The 21,561-nt window shown below is 41.0% G+C and overlaps 1 non-coding gene across 1 annotated transcript; it reads right to left on the reverse strand.

Annotated features, from left to right (window-relative positions):
- Positions 1–20,716: 20,716 nt before the first annotated feature.
- Positions 20,717–20,822, reverse strand: LOC122054363. Its single transcript, XR_006132685.1, has one exon. It is a non-coding gene; the product is annotated as a small nucleolar RNA R71 (small nucleolar RNA).
- Positions 20,823–21,561: the final 739 nt, after the last annotated feature.

A 21,561-nucleotide genomic window follows, 5' to 3' on the forward strand; every position in this document is an offset into this window, starting at 1 on the left:
CCTGGATTTGCACCCACCCCTGCGCACTCACGCGTGAGAGAGTCTCTCCCCATGCATATGTTTACAACGTCAATGCATGTGTCATAATTTAAACCAACAATAAAGCCAAGAGACTTCTAATGTGGGACTAAACTCATGCACAATAGAGTCTCTTCGTCTCCATCTCTTTATTCCATTCACATTTCCAACAATATTCTCATTAGGAAATGATATGAGTGAGTTAAGGAGAAAGGGAAGGCAAAGTTCATCTTTGTTTCTTCCTCCCACTTAGCATAAAGAAGAAAGAAAGAAAGGGATTTTATTTTCTTCTTTCTTTTCCCTTCCTCACCATTGCCGAAACCTAGAGCTTTCCCTCTCCTAATTTCGAAATTCACCTAAGGTCTTTCTTCCTAAGAATACTAATCCACAAGAAGGAACCTTCAAGATCTACCACTTCCAAGCAAGAGAAGAAAAAGGGAGTGCTAGAAGGAGGAGCTCTCTCTTCTTCCTCTTCACAAGGGTACCATTTTCATTAGGAACCACAAGCGAAAGGAAGTGAGTATTCCCTCACCTGTGGTACAAGTGGCTCATGATTTTTCCATAGATTTAAATGGCTTAAAAACCTAGGAAGTTTTTTGACAAGTTTAAAAGCCTAGGAAAGTCTAAATTCAAATCTAACATGTTTATGATTTTTCTAATGACATGATATGAATATTTCCTTGGTGTTTCATGTTTGTATGTTACTTGGAATTAGATGAACCTCACCTTAGGGTTTCGGCCATGACAAGTTTAAAAGCCTAGGAAAGTCTAAATTCAAATCTAACATGTTTATGATTTTTCTAATGACATGATATGAATATTTCCTTGGTGTTTCATGTTTGTATGTTACTTGGAATTAGATGAACCCCACCTTAGGGTTTCGGCCATGCCAAGTTTAAAAGCCTAGGAAAGCTTAAACTCAAATCTTACATGTTTATGATTTTTCTTATGACATGATATGAATATTTCCTTGGTGTTTCATGCTTGTATGTTACATGGAATTAGATGAACCCCACCTTAGGGTTTCGGCCATGACAAGTTTAAAAAACCTAGAAAATTTAAACACAAATCCAACTTACTCATGATCTTCCTCATGATATGGTAGGAAGATAACTTGATGTACTTATGAATTTTATGTTGGTTAGAACTAGGTATTCATGCTTGGAACTTTCGGCCAAGTTAGGATTAAAATGGCTAGACAAGCTTAAACTCAACCCTAACATGTTCATGTTTTTCCCTATGATATGATATGAAGATAACATGATATTCTTATGCTTGCCCTTGGTTTAGAACTTAATTTCACGCTTCAAAACTTTCGGCCAAGTTAGGATTAAAATGGCTAGACAAGCTTAAACTCAACCCTAACATGTTGATGCTTTTCCCTATGATATGATATGAAGATAACATGATATTCTTATGCTTGTCCTTGGTTTAGAACTTAATTTCACACTTCATAACTTTCGGCCAAGTTAGGATTAAAATGGCTAGACAAGCTTAAACTCAACCCTAACATGCTCATGTTTTTCCCTATGATATGATATGAAGATAACATGATATTCTTATGCTTGTCCTTGGTTTAGAACTAAATTTCACACTTCATGACTTTCGGCCACATCTTGGTTTGTAGACCTAGGAAGCTTAGAACCTAAACCAAAAATGCTCATGATGTTTCTTATGATAAATAATATTGAATTGGTTTAAGGTTCACATGTTTATATGCTATTTGTAACCTAGGTTTAGTCCTTGTATGTTTTGGCCACAACATGTTTGTAGACCTAGGAAGCTTAGAACCTAAACCAAAAAAATACTCATGATGTTTCTTATAATAAATAATATGAAATTGGTTTAAGGTTCACATGTTTATATGCTATTTGTAACCTAGGTTTAAGCCTTGTATGTTTCGGCCACAACATGTTTGTAGACCTAGGAAGCTTAGAACCTAAACTAAAAATGCTCATGATGTTCCTTATGATAAATGATATGAAATTGGTTTAGGGTTCATATGCTTGTATGTTGCTTTCAACCTAGGTGATTCCTTACATGGTTCGGCCACCTATGATAGTTTGATGATTGAGACCCAATTATGACTCATTATGTGCTTCACATGCCATGATATGAATTAGGAGATATTAACTTATGTTCCATGCATGATTATGTTCCCATGATATGATATATGTTCATCTATGTACGCTTATGAATCATGCATTTAAAATGTCTCCTATGATGTGCTATATGCTCAAGCACGTATGTTTATAATATGCTAAGTGAAAGGCCTAAGAGTTGCTTCCCTACTTGTTGGGACTAAGAGCACTCTTTATGATATGCTAAGTGAAAGGCCTAAGAGTTGCTTCCCTATCAAGTGGGACTAAGAGCACTCTTCATGCTAAGTTAAGTTATGAATGACATGAACATGATGAATGATGAATGACATGAACATTATATGCTATGAATGACATGAATATGATATACTATGATTATATGACATGTTATTTTACTTTGTATGGCTTGTACCAAGGGTGAGCTCCATAAGCGCCCCTAGACCGACGGACTATGAACGGGTCTAGTAAAGGGATTGACTCCTTAGTACGTCCCTAGGTCGACGGACTATGAACAGACCTAGATCCCTAGTGGGTTCGGGGCTAGCTACCCTGTCCTAGGGATTGCGCGCATTTATGTATGTATGTAGTACAAGTCAGGCCCTCATGATGATATTATGTTCAAGTATTATATGATATGTTTTATTTTTAAAAGCATCTTGCACATGATATTACCCATGTTTTAAAGGACATTTTTCATTGCATACATGATTATGTTATGATGTGATATGATATGATGTTCTTTATGCTATGATGTGATGTTCTTTATGCTATGATATGATATGTCATGATGTTTACTTTACGTTATGATATGTTATGATATGTTATGATATGATGTCTTCAGTTGTGTTATGACATGATATAACATGATGTTTCTTTTATGATATGATATGACATGATGTTCTTTTCTGCTATGATATGGTATGATATAATGTTCTCTCTTATGCTATGTTAAAATGTGATATGATACTCTTGCATGATATGTTGGTTAGATGCTCATGTGTCCATGCTATATGTTGTATGATTTTGCTAGGACATGTTTTATTTGTGAGTAGGAAAGAATCTCACTAAGCCTTGTGTGCTTATAGTTATTTTCCTTGTACCACAGATAAAGGTAAAGGATGGATGAACTAAAGGAGCAGTAGGAGGGGCAGGAGATGTATGTGGTGGTGGCTTGGCTAAGAAAGAAAGACCTGCTTACATTGACTTAGGATTGATATGAACTTTGCTTAATTCATGTTGATGTCTTGCATGATCAATTTACTTATGCTTATGTTAGAAATGGATTATGACTCTCCCTAAGTTCATAACTATGCTAAGCATGCTCGTATGATTAGTTGTGTTTTAAATGAAAAGAAAATAATTACTTCCGCTGTTTCTTTTTATGAAATTCATGTTCGTATGTATGTAGAAAGTAACCCCACCTCTATTAGCAGGAGGGGCGGGAGTTACAAGCCACAGCCTCCCCTTGTGCTCACGAGGCTGGTCGTGCCCTGTGCTCACGACATGGGTCGAAGACTTGACCATGACCTCTCAAGCTTGATCGATCGGCTACGAGCACAACCTTGACCTCTCATCGAGATTATGAGGCGAGTTGGCCATGACCTCAAGCTTGGTAGTGCAGTAGTGGGTGGCCGTCCCTACAACCCTGGTCGGGTAATGGGTGTGCTTGAAACCCTGGTAGAGTAGCTGGGTATGCGTGCAGCTTAGGCTAGGCAGTCGAACACACATGCAGCCCTGGCTGAGATGCCAAGTTTGCATGCATCCCAATCGGGCGGCTGCGCAGCCCTGGCTCGGCAACCTCAAGCATGTATCCTTGTTCGTGCACTTGTGCAACCCTGTCCATGTGCTTATTCAACTTAGTGCAGTATGTGTAGCCTTGACCGGGTATGTTGGGAGATTGTTGGTGTAATTATCCTTGGGTCAAGGTTGAGAAAAGATCATGAGTTTAAAAGATGGACGATATCTCCATTGGTATTAGGTCTTTTAGCTAGATTCCAAAAATAAATCCATGAAGGTTTAGACCCAAAGTGGACAATATCATACCATTGTATATATATGTGAACTTTTTTGGTCATAACAAGTGGCATCAGAGTCATGATCTAGACTGGATACCATATGAGGTGAACTTGAATGAAGTTGAGGGGAGGCCCAAAGCAGATTAAGAGTGATCAGATGCTTGTGAAGAGGCTCGAGGCATGTTGACCACATACTTACGAGGAGGTCTGGAATAGGTCAAGAGAGACCAGATGCTTACAAAGAGGCCCAGAATAGGTCAAGAATGACCGGATGGATGAGGGGAGGCCCATACCATGATAGTAATAGTGGTCCTTCGTTTAAGGGGAGGATTGCTGGGAATACAATCAAAGTTTCACATTAAAAATATATAAAAAAATAATGAATTTAAAATATGAAAGGTATCTCCATTGGTATGAGGTATTTTGGGTAGAGCCCAAAAATAAATACATGAGGGCTTAGGTCTAAAGTGGACAATACCATATTATTGTGGAGATATATGAATTCTTTTTGACCTAATACCTCTCCCCTTTCCTCTCCACTTTGACCTCGGCGAGACTAAGGGCTTTCGAAAAGGTCGTGTGTGCTCGTGAGGCCAACCATGGCCTCACATTGTGCTCATGAGGCCGACCACGCCCTGTACTCGTGATAGCGGTCGAAGACTCGGCCACAACCTCTCAGGCTTGCCCGGCTATGAGCACAGCCTTGACCTTGCATTGAGGTTACGAGACAAGTCTTGCTGTCACCTCAAGTTTGGCTTTGTAGTCATGGGCAGCTGGCCCTGTAGCCCTAGTCGGGCGGTGGGTGTGCCTGCAACCCTGGTAGAGCAGTTGGGCATTCGTGTAGCCTAGGCCAGGCGATCTGGCACACGTGCAACCCTGACAGAGATGCCAAGCTCGCATGCATCCCTAGCCGGGCGGCCATGCAACCCTGGCTCAACAACCTCAAGCATGTAGGCTTGTTCATGCGCTCATATAGCCTTATCCTTGTGCTCATTCAACCTTGTCAATGTGCCCATGCATCCTTATCCATACGCTCGTTCAGCTTAGTACAGTCCATCCAGGCTTGACCGATTGTGTTGGGAGATTATTGGTGTAATCATCCTCGGGTTAAAGTTGACCAGCTTGACTAAACTCAAGTGGATTTGAGCTTGAATTTTGATGTTTGGTCAATATGTTTGGAAAATATTTGAAAAAGGTCAAGTAGATCAAGGTTGACTAGATACTTGACGATATGTGAGAAGAAAATCAAGTAGATCATGGAGGACTAGATACTTGACTAGTAAAGTCCTAACTCGAGGGTTAGGCAAGGATAAAGTCATAACTGGAGGTTATGTAAGGTAAAGTCCAAATGGGTCAAGGAGAGGACCACATGTTGGCAAAGAAAAGTCCTAACTACAGTTAGGCAAAAGGAAGTCCAAGTGGGTCAAGGAGGACCACACGTTGGCAAGGCAAGTCCTAACTCGAGAGTTAGGCAAAAGAAAAGTCTAAGTAGGTCAAGGAGGACCGCATGTTGGCAAAGGGAAAAATTCCAACTGCGGTTAGGCAACGAAAGTCCAAGTGGGTCAAGGAGGACTGCACGTTGGCAAAGGAAAAAGTCCTAATTGTGGTTAGGCAAAGGAAAGTCTAAGTAGATTAAGGAGTATCACATATTGGCATGAGGAAAGGTCTAATTGTGGGTAGGCAAGAGAAAAATCCTAGTGGGTCAAGGAGAACTGCACTTGGTGATCGAAGGTCCAACGAGAAGTTGGCAAAACCCAAGTGAGTCAAAGGTTGACCGGACACTTGGTAAGAAAGTTCCAATAGGTCATGGTTGATTAGATATTAGGAAAGAAAACCCTAGACTTAGATCAAACAAGTTAAGGTTAGACAATCAATTAGGATAGTCAATTGGGTCGAGCCTAATCAATTGGGCTAATCGATTAGGGCCACTCTAATCGATTAGGATGGATTCCTAATTGATTGGAAGTTTTGTGAAGAGAAATCACGAAAATAATGGCTGAATTGATTTTCCCATTTGATTCAGCCACTACTAATCGATTGGGTCAATCGATTAGGTAGTATTTGTTGGAGGATCTTGCGACCGGCTAGAAGGGGGGTTGAATGGACGACACCCCCAATTACTTGTTTCCTACGTATTCGTTAGTGCGCAAGGGGAAATCTAATACGAAATACAAATATGAAAGCTAAATATAAAGACTAAGACGAAAGGAAATGCAAACCAATAGACACGCCAATGTAACGTGGTTCGGAGATTAGGGCTCCTACTCCACGGTTGTCCGTAAGGTGGACGATCCCTATCCGTCGGTGGATTAGCCCCCAGCAAACTCCGGCTATCTCAAGTTGCTCCTTGTGGGTGGAGAAACCTCACCACAAAACACACCAAGACCTCTTGGATTCCACAAACACTTGAGAGCATTGGTGACTACTAATTATGGTTGACCACCTCTAATTTCGTCAACTTGGCCGACCATCCCAAGCTCCTTCTTATAGAGCTTGGGGAAATCAGCCTTGATGATTTGCCCGTTACAAAAAATCATAGTTGAAAAAGCAGTAAGGGCACCAGGTAACAAGATGACTAACTGAAATGCTTAAAAAAAGAAACATTCATCAATTATCACATAAATATAAGGGATTAATTTGTAACAACAACTCAACAAAATGTACTACCTCCCTAAACTAAGGGATTGGTGTGCATTGAGATCAAGAAAGGTGAAACAAACAACTGTATATATCCACTAAAGAACTTGAGCTTTTCTGACTTGTAATTCTCTCCCCTAAACAATCCAAAACTCTTGTACGTATAAAAAGTGACAAAGAATAAATTTCCTTTAGAACCAACAGAACTATGAGATCAACTTGATAATCAAATTACTAATATTATGGTCAATATATAACTGTATATAATTTCCAAGGCCTATAATATATGGATGAGGATGCTCAATAATACATCAAGTAAAACAAGAAATAAGTAAAGAAGTAAATTCACCATATATCATCATTGCTTATTGTATATTGTTTATAATGTGCATGTGTAGATCATATCATAAAAGAATGATATTATATCTGCTATAATACTACCCTGTTTACTTGATGATATGGACAGGATGGAAGGCAGAAATTTATGCACAGGCACAGGGGGATTAGCAGTAGATAAACAGGAGGGTAACATTTGCTACTTTCATTGTGCCAAAAATGTAAAGCCCGAACTCTGACAAAGGAAAGGCGGTGGATTGATATCTTCTATATCTATTTCTATCATTGACTTTGAGATATCATCGACCAAAAATGGAATGCTGCATCAAAAGAGAATGTAAATCTAATTTATAGTAACTAATATGTAGAACAGAGGAAGAAAAAGTTTAAGGCCTACCTGGAATCATCATCTAACAAGAAAGAATTATTGGAAGAATTATTTGAGCTCTCGGCCATCACAAGTCTCATACTTGAAATGATCTATAAAATTGAAAAGGAAAAAAAAAAACTCTACGTCATTACTTGGAAAGACCTAAAGGTGCAACAGAACAGTTTGAAGTCATTGCAAAATAAGGTTGATACCATTTGTCCCAAAGGCAAGCTATGAGATGGAAGACTTGGTATAGGCCAATATATTTATTCCCAATTGTCTTCCATCAGTTGGTTATGTCAACAAGAATATTACTAGATGCTAGAAATGCACCATTATTGCTTCACTAGACTGGCCCCGTCTTGGTGCCTTAATTGCTCTCTATTTTGTCCCCACACAAACTTAGTTGGCACCACACTTAGCTATTCCATTGTGAATATGAAAATTATGCATGTGATATATATATATATATATATATATATATATATATATATATATATATATATATATATATATATAAAAGTGAAATCAGACCTCTGATGTAACACTTTGCGTGCCATACTTGTCATCCCAGTACATAGTACTGATTCTGTATAACTGTCGTATGCTAAGAACCTGAAAACCAAATCAAACCAAAAAAACAGTTCGTTACTGACAATCTAAATGGCTGAAACTTTGAATATTTATAAGTGGTCTCAACTGGGCATAAATCTTTGGTTATCTCCTTCAGTGTCTTCTTTGGTTTCTGATGTAAAACCTATATCACGATATAATATTAATAGTTCAAAGATAAGTTACTGGACAACAAGTACAGTATACAATAAGCAATCTTGATGTCTGATAAGTACGTGCTGAATCGCTCAAACTCATGGCAAATCTGCACAAATATAAATATGAATCAAAATTCTAGAACCACCAAAATCAACATAAATCATTCTTTAAAAATAAAGTCAAACCTGGAAGGCCAATTCTCTTGTATGACACATCACAAGTGCAGCAACTTAGCCTGCTGTTGGCTCAATTTACTGAAGAGTAGAAAGTACAAAAACCACCGTTTTACCCATTCCAGACTTTGCTTGACAAATAACATCCATTCCCAGAATAGCTTGTGGAATACATTCATGTTGTACTGATGAAAATTGAGGAGTACCCCAGTAAGTAAAAAATAATCTTCTGGATCCTTTAATGGAAAGGTTTACCTTATTCTCCACCAAACTGAGAAACATGCAAGTGATCTTTACCTGCAAAATACCATAAAGATTTATGCATCTATCCACTCGATGATGAAACGAGATATCTATTTAAATTTAAATAGGGTTCTCCTGATTTGCTCTCAAATTAAGAAAGTAAAATGAGCAGAGGACAAGTCTATAGTTCTAGTACTTTAATTGAAAAAAGCACTTCCATATAATTTTACTGATTACCTCATACGCCTAAGATGAAATTGAACTATTGCCAACACAATGCTCTCTTTTGTACCAGAAGATATTTTATATTATGAACAAACTTTAAAGACCAAAATTGATTTTAACGAATTAGATGCAACTACTAAGTGAATTGGAGTGTATAAACATCTGACAGAAAACTAAATCTAAAATCTATCTACTCATAACCAATTCGGATCACAGCTCCTAAAACCAAAATCAAAGCCAAAGCCAAAAATAACATTGAGATCTAAGAGGATAGGTTTCAATCTTCCTTTGAAAAAAACGTAGAAACGATTTCTAATTTAGTCTTCCTCTCAGCGAGAAAAAATGTCAAACACCTTCGGCTTATGGAGTACCTATTCCTTTGTAAGTTGCATAAAGAGGCAAACCAACAAGATTAAAAAGAAGAAGAAGAGAAGAAGAAGAAAAGAAAATGTGGAGGGAAGAGACAGACTAGGGTTTCACTTTCACCTATTGGTGGCGTACTCTTAGAGGCGTCCGTGGCTGGAGAAGACGATGAGTGCGACCTCAGCCTCGCACAAGACGGACAACTCATAAGCCTTCTTGAGGAGGTCGTTCCGGCGCTTGCAGAAGGTAACCTGCCGATTCGTCGTGTTCTCGATGAGCTTGATCTCAATCTTCCCTCGCCCCATCGATCGATCTCGCAATTAACCCACCGCTAGCTGCTTCAATCAATCAATCAATATAAGAGATCGAACTTTCTAACAAGCTCCGGTCCAAGTGAAGAATTATATAAACTCAATTTATGCAAATTCATATTCTCAACTCACCAATCTAGGGTTTGGAAAATAGAGGGCGGCCGCAGAGGTTGAGAGAGAGAGAGAGAGAGAGAGAGAGAGAGAGAGAGAGAGAGGAGAATGTTTGATCAGGACAGCGAAAAGTAGCAGCAACTACTTCTACAATTTGTAGCCTCTTCAATCCTCCTCTACCTCCCTCCCTATCCGCATAGATGTATGTGACGGTAAAAAGCAGCACTTTTACTCGTCTTTCTTCGCATGGACTGATAAAAATCCGTTCTTACTTTTTCACTGCTTCACCGGAAACCTTGGCAGCGACCAAATCCGGAGCTTTCTCTTCCTCCTCTTCGTAGTCCAGGAGCTCCTTCTCGTAAACATCATTATCCTTGGCTTCCCCCATACTATCTCGAATCAAGAGAAAAAAAAGATCAAGACAAGATAATATCAAAATATACAACGAAAACACATCAATCACACCAAAAAACTAAAAATAAAATGAAAAGAATCACCTTGGCAGACGAAAACTGGAAAGTGGAGCTAGATAGAGTCTGCAAGAGAAACAAATCAGGAGAAAAATAGAAAGTAGGGCGACGAGGGTTTTGAGAAAATATCCTAAATGGGAGAGATCTGAGGAGGCTAGGGTTTGGAGGATGAATGGGAGGACTGGAGGAGAGGGGAAAGTTGGATAATAAAGGGTTGACGAAGCAAATCCAATGGCAGACTGGATGAGTGGCGAACGAGAGCAGCGTGATCTTAGCAACCCGTGTGTTGATGTTGTGTGGTTGGACGGGGAAGCAAGGGCGTCGTGTGTTGATCCTGATCGGGAGAGGAAGGGGCGTCGATCTAGGAACGGGGAAGAGGGAGATGAGGTTGAGAGAGATGGTCGGAGGTTTAGGTTTAGGTTTAGGCGAGAGAGACGGTCGGAGGAAGGGCGCGATATAGATTTAGGTTTGGAGGGAACTTCACAGTGTTGCAAATTTTGGCTGGTGGGAAAATTAAAATATTTTATTTTGGTTCATTAACACCGGGTTTTAAAAACCGCTGTTAAAATCGGTGTCTATTAACGAAAAAAGGGCATTTATAGACATCACCTAAAAAACCGATGTCTATGAGCGAAAATCTACGCTCATAGACACCCGTTTTTTAAAAAACCGGTGTAAAATACTCAAAGACATCGGTTTTTGCTTAAAACTGTTGTTGTTCCACTAATGTCTATGAGGGTTTTTGTTGTAGTGTCTCCACCTCTGGTAAGTGGCACGACTGTGTGAACTTCACACAGCCAAGCCATTTGTCTTCGTTTGTTCTTCGAATTGTCTACGAGTGCCATTTTCACCCCAAAAGTGGCTCCTGTTAATAGAAAAACCCACAAAGAGTAGATCTCTGATAAAGAAGAGTTATTATGCGAAAAATATAATAAGAGGTGTAGAAATACATAGATCAAGCATAAATAAAGTACGTAAATGTGAGTCAAAGCATAAATAAAATTGTATATAATCTACGCGCATCAATCTGCCATAATAACAAACCACATGATGTGGCATCATGAGCATGTACATGATGGAGATTAATGTGTCATCTTTTTGACTCCCTTACATGGAAACATCTTGATACAATATTTTCCCCCTTTGCAATGGAACCACGTAATGTAAGTGAGATTTTTAGGAGATGGATTTCAACCATTTGGTCATTTCAGACATCAATATTCATCTTGATACAACATTTTTCCCCTTTGCAATGGAACCACGTAATGTAAGTGAGATTTTTAAGAGATGGATTTCAGCCATTTGGTCATTTCAGACATCAATATTCATCTTGGCCAGTCATATTAACACTATATTGTAAGATTGAGGCACGTGAGAGGGGAGGGTGAATCACATGATTTTAAAAACTTATTCTTTATCAGTTTTTGAAATGAGTGCACAATGAAATTTAAAGAAGACAAAAACAAAGTAGGAAAATAAAAGTATGTGATCGGTTACTTGGTCTGGAGCCTTCGTCGACTCATACTCCAAGACCCATGATCCCTGGGATCATATCGATGGGAAATCTACTAAAAACCTTTTCTGGAAAAAGGGAATCGATTATAAGAACGAAGTATATGTTAGAGTAATGACCTACATTATCCTAGCAACAAAATAAAAAACTTAAACTAAAGTATTTCCAATACAAGATTGTTGAAGTTGAGAGTTTGAGTGTTGGTGTCGGTCTGCCAGCAACAGTCGAATGAAGCAGAATAGTAGCGTGGCAGCAACACAATAGATTTCGCATAGTCGGAGCAGCAAAAGGATCGTTGAAGCTTGTATTTGAGTTATGCTCTTGAAGCTGCTTGTGACCTCCTTTTGAAGCTCATTGGAGGCTCCTCCAATAGCTCTGAGGTGCCTCCTTTGAGGCTTATCAGATCTAAGAGCTTTGCAGCTTATCCACTCAAACTATACAACTTATCTGTGCAAAGTCTGCATCTTATCCATATGAGGGCACCTCCAACGTGCTCTAAGGTACCTCCAACAAATGCACAAGGGCGCCTCCAACTAGTCCAAGGTGCCACCAACTTGTGCGCGAGGGCGCCTCCAACTAGACCAAGAGCCTTCAACCAATGTGTGAGGGCGCCTCCAACACTGTTCATCCGAGGTTTAAAATGCATTTCACCGCTCCAAAATATGTTAGTGCAAACAACAAACTATACTTTGTAAAGTAGAGTTAGTACAATAATAAAATAAATTTATTATGACTTAGATCCTATCTTACCAAGACCAGGATCTTATCATGGTCTTAGCTTAGACTTTTAAAATGGATCTAAGCTGGACTGCATCTATAGTCCCACTGAGACTTGTCCTCACTAGATCACTCTCCTTCAGTACTTATCTCTACTTACCTTCCAAACATCTGGTCCTCTAGACCTATTTGAACTTTCTCTGGTCCTGTTTAGTATCTAATCAATCTGATCTACTAAGACTTACCTATAACACGGAGTTACTACAATAGATATAAAATAGTAAAGTAAAATAGTGTTAGCAGTATTAAGAATTCGCTGATCTGGTCGACCACGCGTGGTCCACCCTAAACCAATCAGTCACACATGCTTGGAGTTTACTTCTCCAAGACTTTGTATTACCTAGGGTTACCTTCCCCTAAGGTTGCATAGCTTCACTCACTAGGACTTCCATTGTCTGACTTCACTCACCAAGACTTCCACCACTTAGCTTTACTCATTATGTAACACCCGTAAATTTTCTCTATTTTTAAATGGGCAAAAAGAAATAAAAGAAGAGAAAAGAAATTAAAATATATTCATAAATGGCCCGGGCAAGGATTGAACCCTAGACCACTTACTTAAGATTAGTTTAAGTAAACATTAGGTGGTGGTAAAGCATCACATGAGCAATAGGAAAGAAGTCATTATATGTAGAATATACGTGAAGAGATGTTTCAACTTCCACTTGGTATAAAAGGGAAAGGATGAGATGAAAACCTAATTTTTCATCTCCCTCTTCCTCTTCTCCTCTCTAGTCGAAACCCTCTCCTTCACCTTTGTGGTTTTCGGCCAAGATCTAGGACTAGGTTTTCTAAAATTCTAAGACTTCAAGGGGAGGATCTAAGAGGATAATTCCACAAGGTTCGTATGCATGTGAAGGGTGTTTTGGAGATCAAGGCATATAAAGAGAGGATTTTCTTCCCTACACCCTCCATAATAGTAAGATCTAGCGAAAGGAGGTGAGTACTACTCACCTGCAGTATAAGTTGCTTTGATTATGCATGTATGAACCTCCTTGTTGTGGGTTGTTATGGTTGTATGCATGATTAAGAGATATGCATGTTAAAGAGGATATAAGACATGTTATTTAAGATGCCCTCTACAATTTTTGGGATTAAGAGCATGTTTAGAGGGTCTTGGATTGCTTCCCATTTAGTTTGGGACTAAGAAGTATATTCCAATGCCCTAAAGTGCTTCCCTATAAGTGTGAGGGGGATTAAGTGCACATAAGGTGTTTGGTTAAATGCCAAGCAAGTGAAAGTACACGAAATTAATAGTTAAAAGAAAGTATTTTACTTTAGAAAGGCATGTACCAGACACAAGGTCCATGGGTGGACTCCTAGATCGCCCATAGGCCCCTAGATCGCCTAGTAGTACCTTAATAGGTTCGGGATTAGCTACCTCGGATCTTATTAAGGATGCGAGCAAAGTGGTACAATGTCGGGCCCAAATCAAGTTGATTATTATTTTCACTAGTATGTAATGTAAAGTTTTCAAAGTCATTGTTTGCTTAAGTGAAAGCATCCCTAATTCGAAGACTTTAGTTATAAGGCGCAACCTTGATGAACTCTATGGTAGGGTAAGACTTCTGTTTCGTTATATGTTTTTCGATTACCTATTTACATTGCTGCATGGTTTTTAAGTGGTGTTTTACATGATCAACTATTTAAAAATGCATGCCATGTACAGAAGTTTGGATTATGTGTTTTAGCGTGAGTATTGTCAAGTGCATGTTTGATGTTCTTCCAAGCAGTTTTGAAAAGCATGTTTCCCCTTTTATGTATTATTTTGTGAGTAGATGGTACTTACTAAGCATCCGCTTATAGATTTACATTTCCTTGTGCTGTAGATAAAGGTAAAGGAAAGGTTGAGTAGGAGGAGGCAGCAGGAGCAGTGCTTGGGGGTGTGTGTGTGGTGGAACAATGGAAAGAGATCCGAGAATTGTTAATTTGGGGAACATGTAGAACTTTAGTTTTGTTTCTTCTCTCCATATGATATAAAATATTGGCATAAGTTGGTTATGAAGGAATTGACAGTTTGGCAGAATTTTTGGATGGCAAGTGAAAGCGAAAAAGCGAAGAACAAGCTTTTCCAGCAGCAAAAGGGGAGCCTCCGTATGGCCCGTGGCACGACCGTGCGGATTCACACGACCTCGGGCTGTCTCCTCTTGGCCAAGGCTACACGGTCATGCGGAAGCACACGACCGTGCCCTTCCCCCTCTCGGCCAAAGGTGACACGGCCGTGTGATTCCACACGGCCGTGCCCTTCTTCCTCTCGGCCGAGGTGACACGGCCGTGTGGGATCACACGGCCGGACACCTCCTCCTCTCGGCCATGGCTACACGGCCGTGTGATTCCACATGACCGTGTCTTCCCTTCCCTCTGCCGAAGTGACACGGCCGTGTGAGGATCACACGGCCATGCCCCTTCCATCCACTACTAAGGGTCACGGCCGTGCAACCCTCACACGGCCGTGCCCTGTGTCAGTTGAGAGTACAACACCTGTCAGGGCCACACGACCCAGACCCACTAGAAGCTTCCGACTCCCTTCGACCCAACGTGGTTGCAAGTCAAGTCCTACCAATCGCAACAGGTTAGAAAAAGATCTATGGAATAAGCAGCCTGTAACAGGTAAGAATGCCGAAAACTTTAGATGAATCAGGAAAGAGTAACGTTTGTCCTGTAGCTTAAAGGTATGAGTAAGGGCGGGCATTACAAGTTTGGTTTCAAAGCAGTTCCATTCTTCCGCCACACACATAGCAAGCATTGATCCTACAGCTCCCAAGTAAGAAAGTATATGCTCACAACTTTTATGCATTTTATTTTTTGTTATGATTAGTAAGAAATGCTTGTTAAGATTCAGCATGCTTATAGATGAAAGTAGTAATTATAACAAGTAGGAATGAGGAGTGACTGACGTATATTTTCACTGGGTTTAACTTATGATATGTAGAATGGCTAGAGGACGACCAGCTAGACAGCCGAGGGTTAATGAACCTTAACCAGGAGAAAATGAGTCTGTACCATAGCCCAACCATTTTGAAGTAGTAGCTCAGTTTCAGAGACAAGTGGCTGAGCAACAGCAGGTTATTGCCACCCTAACTGCTAACCAACAAGTTCCCCCTGTGGTCTCACCAGAAGTCAATATGGTAACACCTACTATAGCTGAAGAACCATCCGTTACACCTGTATCCCCAGCAAAGGTGGTGAGGCAAGAAGCATACCTTATTCAGTGGCAAAAATTAAAACCAGAGAATTTCTTTGGCACCAATGAACCATGGGATGCTCAGGCATGGTTCAAAACCCTGGAGAGTATAATGGAGCTACTGGACTGGCCGACGGTAGAAAAGATTAAGTGTGCCTCCTTCTGCTTCACTGGGGATGCAAGAATGTGGTGGGACCGGGTCAAGGTAAAACGAAAAGTAGATCAAATGACCTGGTCTTACTTCGAGACTGAGTTCTTTAAAGAGTTCTTCCATATGCGAGTCACGAACAAACATTACGATGAGTTCACGGAATTCTGACAAGGAAGTTTATTAGTAGATGAAGCCGTGAAGAAATTCAATAGGTTGGCTCGCCTATGTCCCGAGCTGGTCAGCACAGAAAGAGAAAGGGTAAGACTAATGCTCAAGATGCTGAGGCCAGAGATAGCTCTGAATGTAGCTGGCGGAATTAATAGACCACAGACTACAGAAGAGCTGATTAGTAGTGCCCTGATCACGGAGCATTATCTGAACAGTATCAAGCAGCAAAAGCCAATACTAAAGGAGAACAAAGGTCAAGGGAGTTCTGGCACTCAGAACCCCCAGAGTCATGGGTCAACCTGGAAGGGGAGCTCCAAGAGGAAGTAGTGGAGTAATAAGAAGGGAGGATCCGTAAACAATCAACCTAAGTATGCCACATGTTCCACCTACGAAAAGATGCATCCTGGAATCTATCGCAAGAGCACGAGTGACTGTTATACATGTGGTCAAGAGGGGCATATGACCAAGAATTGCCCGACCAAGATCAACCTTCCTCCTGCACAACCTGTGCAATATGGAGGCAAGCAGGCACAACTACACCAGATGTAGGCCTCTTTAGAGGGTCCTCATATTAGCCAAGGTAGACTGGAAGCTCCACCAAGTTATGCAAATGCTTGAGTTTTCTCTCTTACCAGAGAGGAGATAACAAACGACTCCACCGTTGTCACAGGTCATATATGCATTTTTAATCAATATGCAACTGTGCTATTTGATACTGGGGCAACCCATTCGTTTGTCTCTATAGTATTTGTTGAAAGAATAGGTATACCCCCGGAGGTCCTAAGAAGACGATTCTTGACGACACTATCCTCGGGAGAGATAATGACATCTACGCACTGGCTGCGAGTTGTGCTAGTCAAAATTTCAAATAGAGAACTATACATCGATCTGATCTTGCTGAACATGTCTGATTATGATGTTATTTTTGGGATGGACTTCCTGAGTAAGCATGGTGCTTCCATCGAGTGCCGTAAGCGAAGGGTTCTATTCCAACTTGAGGCAGAGTCTAAGTTTGAGTTCATCGGAGATTCAAAGAAGAGAAACCAGAAATTTTTATCAGCCCTAAAAGCTTAGAAGATGTTAGCCGATGGATGTGCTGAGTTTCTAGCTCATGTGGTTAATACCTAGCAAGAAAGAAATCAAGAGCTAGAGGAAGTTAGAGTCGTGTGTGACTACCTGGAAGTATTTCCCAAGGAGTTGCCAGGTTTAGCGCTGGATAGGGAAATTGAATTTGAGATTGAACTCATCCCTGGTACCCATCCAATTTCAAAAGCACCCTACCACATGGCTCCGACAGAATTGAAAGAACTTCAGGGACAGTTACAAGAGCTACTCGACAAGGGCTTCATTCGCCCTAGTCACTCACCATGGGGAGCTCCAGTGTTGTTCGTAAAGAAGAAGGACGGGTCCATGCGAATGTGTGTGGACTACCGAGAGCTGAACAAAGTAACAATTAAGAACAGGTATCCCTTACCGAGGATTGATGGTCTATTTGATCAGCTAAAGGGAGTCACAGTCTTTTCCAAGATAGACTTGCAGTCCGGATATCATCAAGTGAAAGTGAGGGCAGATGATATACCGAAGATAGCATTCCGAACGAGGTATGGACACTACGAGTTCGTAGTCATGCATTTTGGAGTGACGAACGCTCCGACTACGTTTATGGATATGATGAACAGAGTGTTCAAAGCATATTTGGACAAGTTTGTAATCATCTTTATAGACGATATTCTTATATACACCAAAAGTCAGGAAGAACATGTTGAACATCTGAAGACAGTATTATAGATTCTTCAGCAGAGACAGTTGTACGTGAAGTTCTCCAAGTGCGAGTTTTGGCTCGATCAAGTGTCCTTCCTAGGTCACATTATTTCAAAGGATAGGCTCATGGTTGACCCGAAAAAAATAGAAGCTGTGAGTAACTGGAATAGACCTAAGAATGTCGGTTAAATCAGAAGTTTCCTTGGATTAGCAGGCTATTATAGGAAATTTGTTGAGAACTTCTCAAGGATTGCCTCTCCATTGACAGCACTTACCAGAAAGAATAGAAAATTTGAGTGGACAGAGGATTGTGAGAAGAGTTTCATTGAACTAAAAAGGAGACTGACCAGTGTTCCAATCTTGACTCTTTTAGAAAATGGCAAGAGCTTTGATATGTATAGCGATGCTTCTAAATTGGGTCTCGGAGCTGTACTGATGCAGAATGGCAGAGTCATTGCTTACACCTCGAGAAAACTCAAAGATTATGAGAAGAACTACCCCACTCATGACCTCGAGTTAGCAGCAGTAGTCTTCGCTCTTAAAGTCTGGAGACATTATTTATATGGAACTCAGTGCAAGATTTACACAGATCACCAGAGTCTGAAGTATTTCTTCACTCAGAAAGACCTAAACATGAGACAACGTAGATGACTTGAGTTAGTCAAAGACTATGATTGTGAAATCCTCTACCATCCAGGGAAGGCGAACAAGGTGGCAGATGCGCTAAGTAGAAAATCTTGCGCAACTTTATTGTCCTTATCTGCCATGTCCCAACCCCTACGGAAGGAAGTAGTAAACTTTGGGCTAGAGATTATTACTAGGCAGCTCTCCACTTTGGCACTAGTGTCAACCTTGCTTGACGATATATAGAAAGGGCAGGATGAAGATCCTAATATTCAGAAGATCAAACAGGGAATATAAGAAGGAGAAAATGGGGAGTTTCGAATATCAGACCGTGGGATGCTATATTATGGGAATCGTCTTTGTGTCCCTAATCAAGAAAAACTGCAAAAGAAAATTCTAGAAGAAGCCCATAGAACACCCTATGCAATGCATCCTGGTTCCACCAAGATGTACCTAGATTTAAAGGAACGCTTCTGGTGGTCTGGAATGAAGAGAGATGTTGCTAGATACATCAGTACCTGTCTGACGTGTCAACGGGTTAAACAGAACATCAGAGACCAGGCGGAGTTCTACAGCCTATCCAGATCCCAGAGTGGAAGTGGGAGGACATATCTATGGATTTTATAGTAGGATTACTCAGAACTACGAACAGTTATGATGCTATCTGGGTAATAGTGGACATATTGACCAAGTCTGCTCACTTCCTAGCCATCCGAACCTCCTACTCTACTGAACAACTAGCACAAATGTATGTTAAAGAGATTATCAGATTGCATGGAGTTCCTAAAATCATAATTTCTGATAGAGATGGTCGCTTTACTTCACACTTCTGGGAGTGTGTTCAGAGAGCTCTTGGCACTAAGTTACGATTCAGCACTGCATTTCATCCTCAAACTGATGGGTAAACAGAAAAGTGAATCAAACTCTTGAGGATATGCTACGGGCTTGTGCCTTGGATTTTAAAGGGAGCTGGTGCCGATATCTATGCTTAGCGGAGTTCGCATACAATGATAGCTATCAAGCTACTATCGGAATGATACCCTACAAGGCTTTATATGGGAGGAGATGTAGATCTCCTATCTATTGGTATGAAGGTGGTGAAAAGAAAGAAATAGGACTCCAGACAGACCTTATCGAAGACACCACCAAGGCCATCCAGAACATTCGCTAGAGGATTCCACACGGTCGTGCCCTTCTTCCTCTCGGCCGAGGTGACACGGCCGAGTGGGATCACATGGCCGGACACCTCCTCCTCCCGGCCATGGCTACACGGCCGTGTGATTCCACATGACCGTGTCTTCCCTTCCCTTTGTCGAAGTGACACGGCCGTGTGAGGGTCACACGGTCGTGCCCCTTCCACCCTCTACCAAGGGTCACGACCGTGCAACCCTCACACGGCCGTGCCCTGTGTCAGTTGAGAGTACAACACCTGTCAGGGCCACACGACCCAGACCCACTAGAAGCTTCTGACTCCCTTCGGCCCAACGTGGTTGCAAGTCAAGTCCTACCAGTTGCAATAGGTTAGAATAAGATCTATGGACTAAGCAGCCTGTAACAGGTAAGAATGTCGAAAACTTTAGATGAATTAGGAAAGAGTAACGTTTGTCCTGTAGCTTAAAGGTATGAGTAAGGGCGGGCGTTACACATTAGGGCCTAGCTTCACTCACTAGGGACTAGCTTCATTGACTAGGACTTCCATTATCTAGCTTTACTCACTAGGACTTTAACCACCTAGCTTTACTCACTAGGACTTTCACCACCTATCTTCGCTCACTAGGACTTTCACCACCTATCTTCGCTCATTAGGGTCCTTTTGCTTTTTGATTTCTACACTTTATATTTTCTATAATTTAATTTATGCATTTCTAATATCTATATTATTTTAATTTAATTAAGTCTTATTCTTGCATGCATAGATCTAACCCTGCAAAAGATTTATTACATCTTAATACCGAGATCGATAGGATTTTATGAAGAAGAAGAAACCTACAGAAGCAACAAGAAGAGGAAGCAAGAACACAAATGGCAAACAAACCTTTCAAATATTACGTAACACCTTATGCTCGAGGACTTCGATCTAGCATCACAAGACTATCTACCGAAGCTAAAAATTTTGAGATAAAGCATGTCATAATTACTATGGTGCAATAACATCAGTTTAGAGGAGGATCACATGAGGATCCTAATCAGCACCTAGAAGTTTTTTTATGAAATATGTGAAACAATGAAGATGAATGGGGTACCGGCCGAAGCAATTAGATTACTCTTATTTGGCTTTTCTTTAAGGGATAGAGCAAAACTATGACTCTCTTCCTTACTTGCAAATAACATTACATCTTGGGAACAGTGTGAGCAATTATTTTTTGATAAGTTCTACCTACCTAGCAAGATAGCACATATACAGAATTTATTTCCTAGTTTCAGACAGTTTGACACTGAATCTCTTTATGAAGCATGAGATAGATTCAAAAATATAATCAAACTATGCCCACACCATAGCTTGGAAAAATGGTTAGTGATCCACATATTCTATAATGAAATCAATTATCATACAAAGATATCTCTTGTCTCTGCGGCTGAAGAAACACTTAGGTTACGTTTGGTAGGGTGTAATCTACCTTGTAATGTAATCAGGATTAAATTACAAGGCTGATTATTTTGTTTGGTTTAATTTTAAACTTGTAATGTAATGTAATCTGGATTACAAAAGGTAGTGAAGTTTTGTAATCTGGATTGCAAAGCAAATACTATGTAATTCGATTATATTATGAGGTCACAGTTTAACTAAATTTAAATGTCGAATATATCCCTAGTCCACCATGACCGCCGCCCACTGCCTTCGGCCGCCGCCACCAGTGGTTGTTGCCTGCCGCCGGCCGCTGGTCACCGCCTGTCGCCACCGGCCGCCGATCGTCGCCGACCGTTGGTCGCCGCTAGCCGTCGGTCACCGCTGGCCACCACCCACCGCCAGTCGCCGCCGGCCGTCGCCCACCACCGGCCGCCGCCACAGTCGCCCATCGCCGTCTGCTAGCTGCCATTTCACCCACCACCGTCGGTCGCCTCCACAGGCAACCACCGCCGACCGCCGCCACCGGCCACCATCTGCCACCACCGACGGTTGTCTCTGTCTCTTGTTGCCGATTGCCGGCGGCCAGCAGCGGACGGTGGCGGCCGACGACGGTCGACAGCGGTCGACGGAGGAGGCCAACGACGGCGGCCGCTGGTTACCGCAAGCTCTGAC

Source organism: Zingiber officinale, chromosome 3A (assembly GCF_018446385.1).
Source record: "Zingiber officinale cultivar Zhangliang chromosome 3A, Zo_v1.1, whole genome shotgun sequence".
NCBI lineage: Eukaryota > Viridiplantae > Streptophyta > Magnoliopsida > Zingiberales > Zingiberaceae > Zingiber > Zingiber officinale.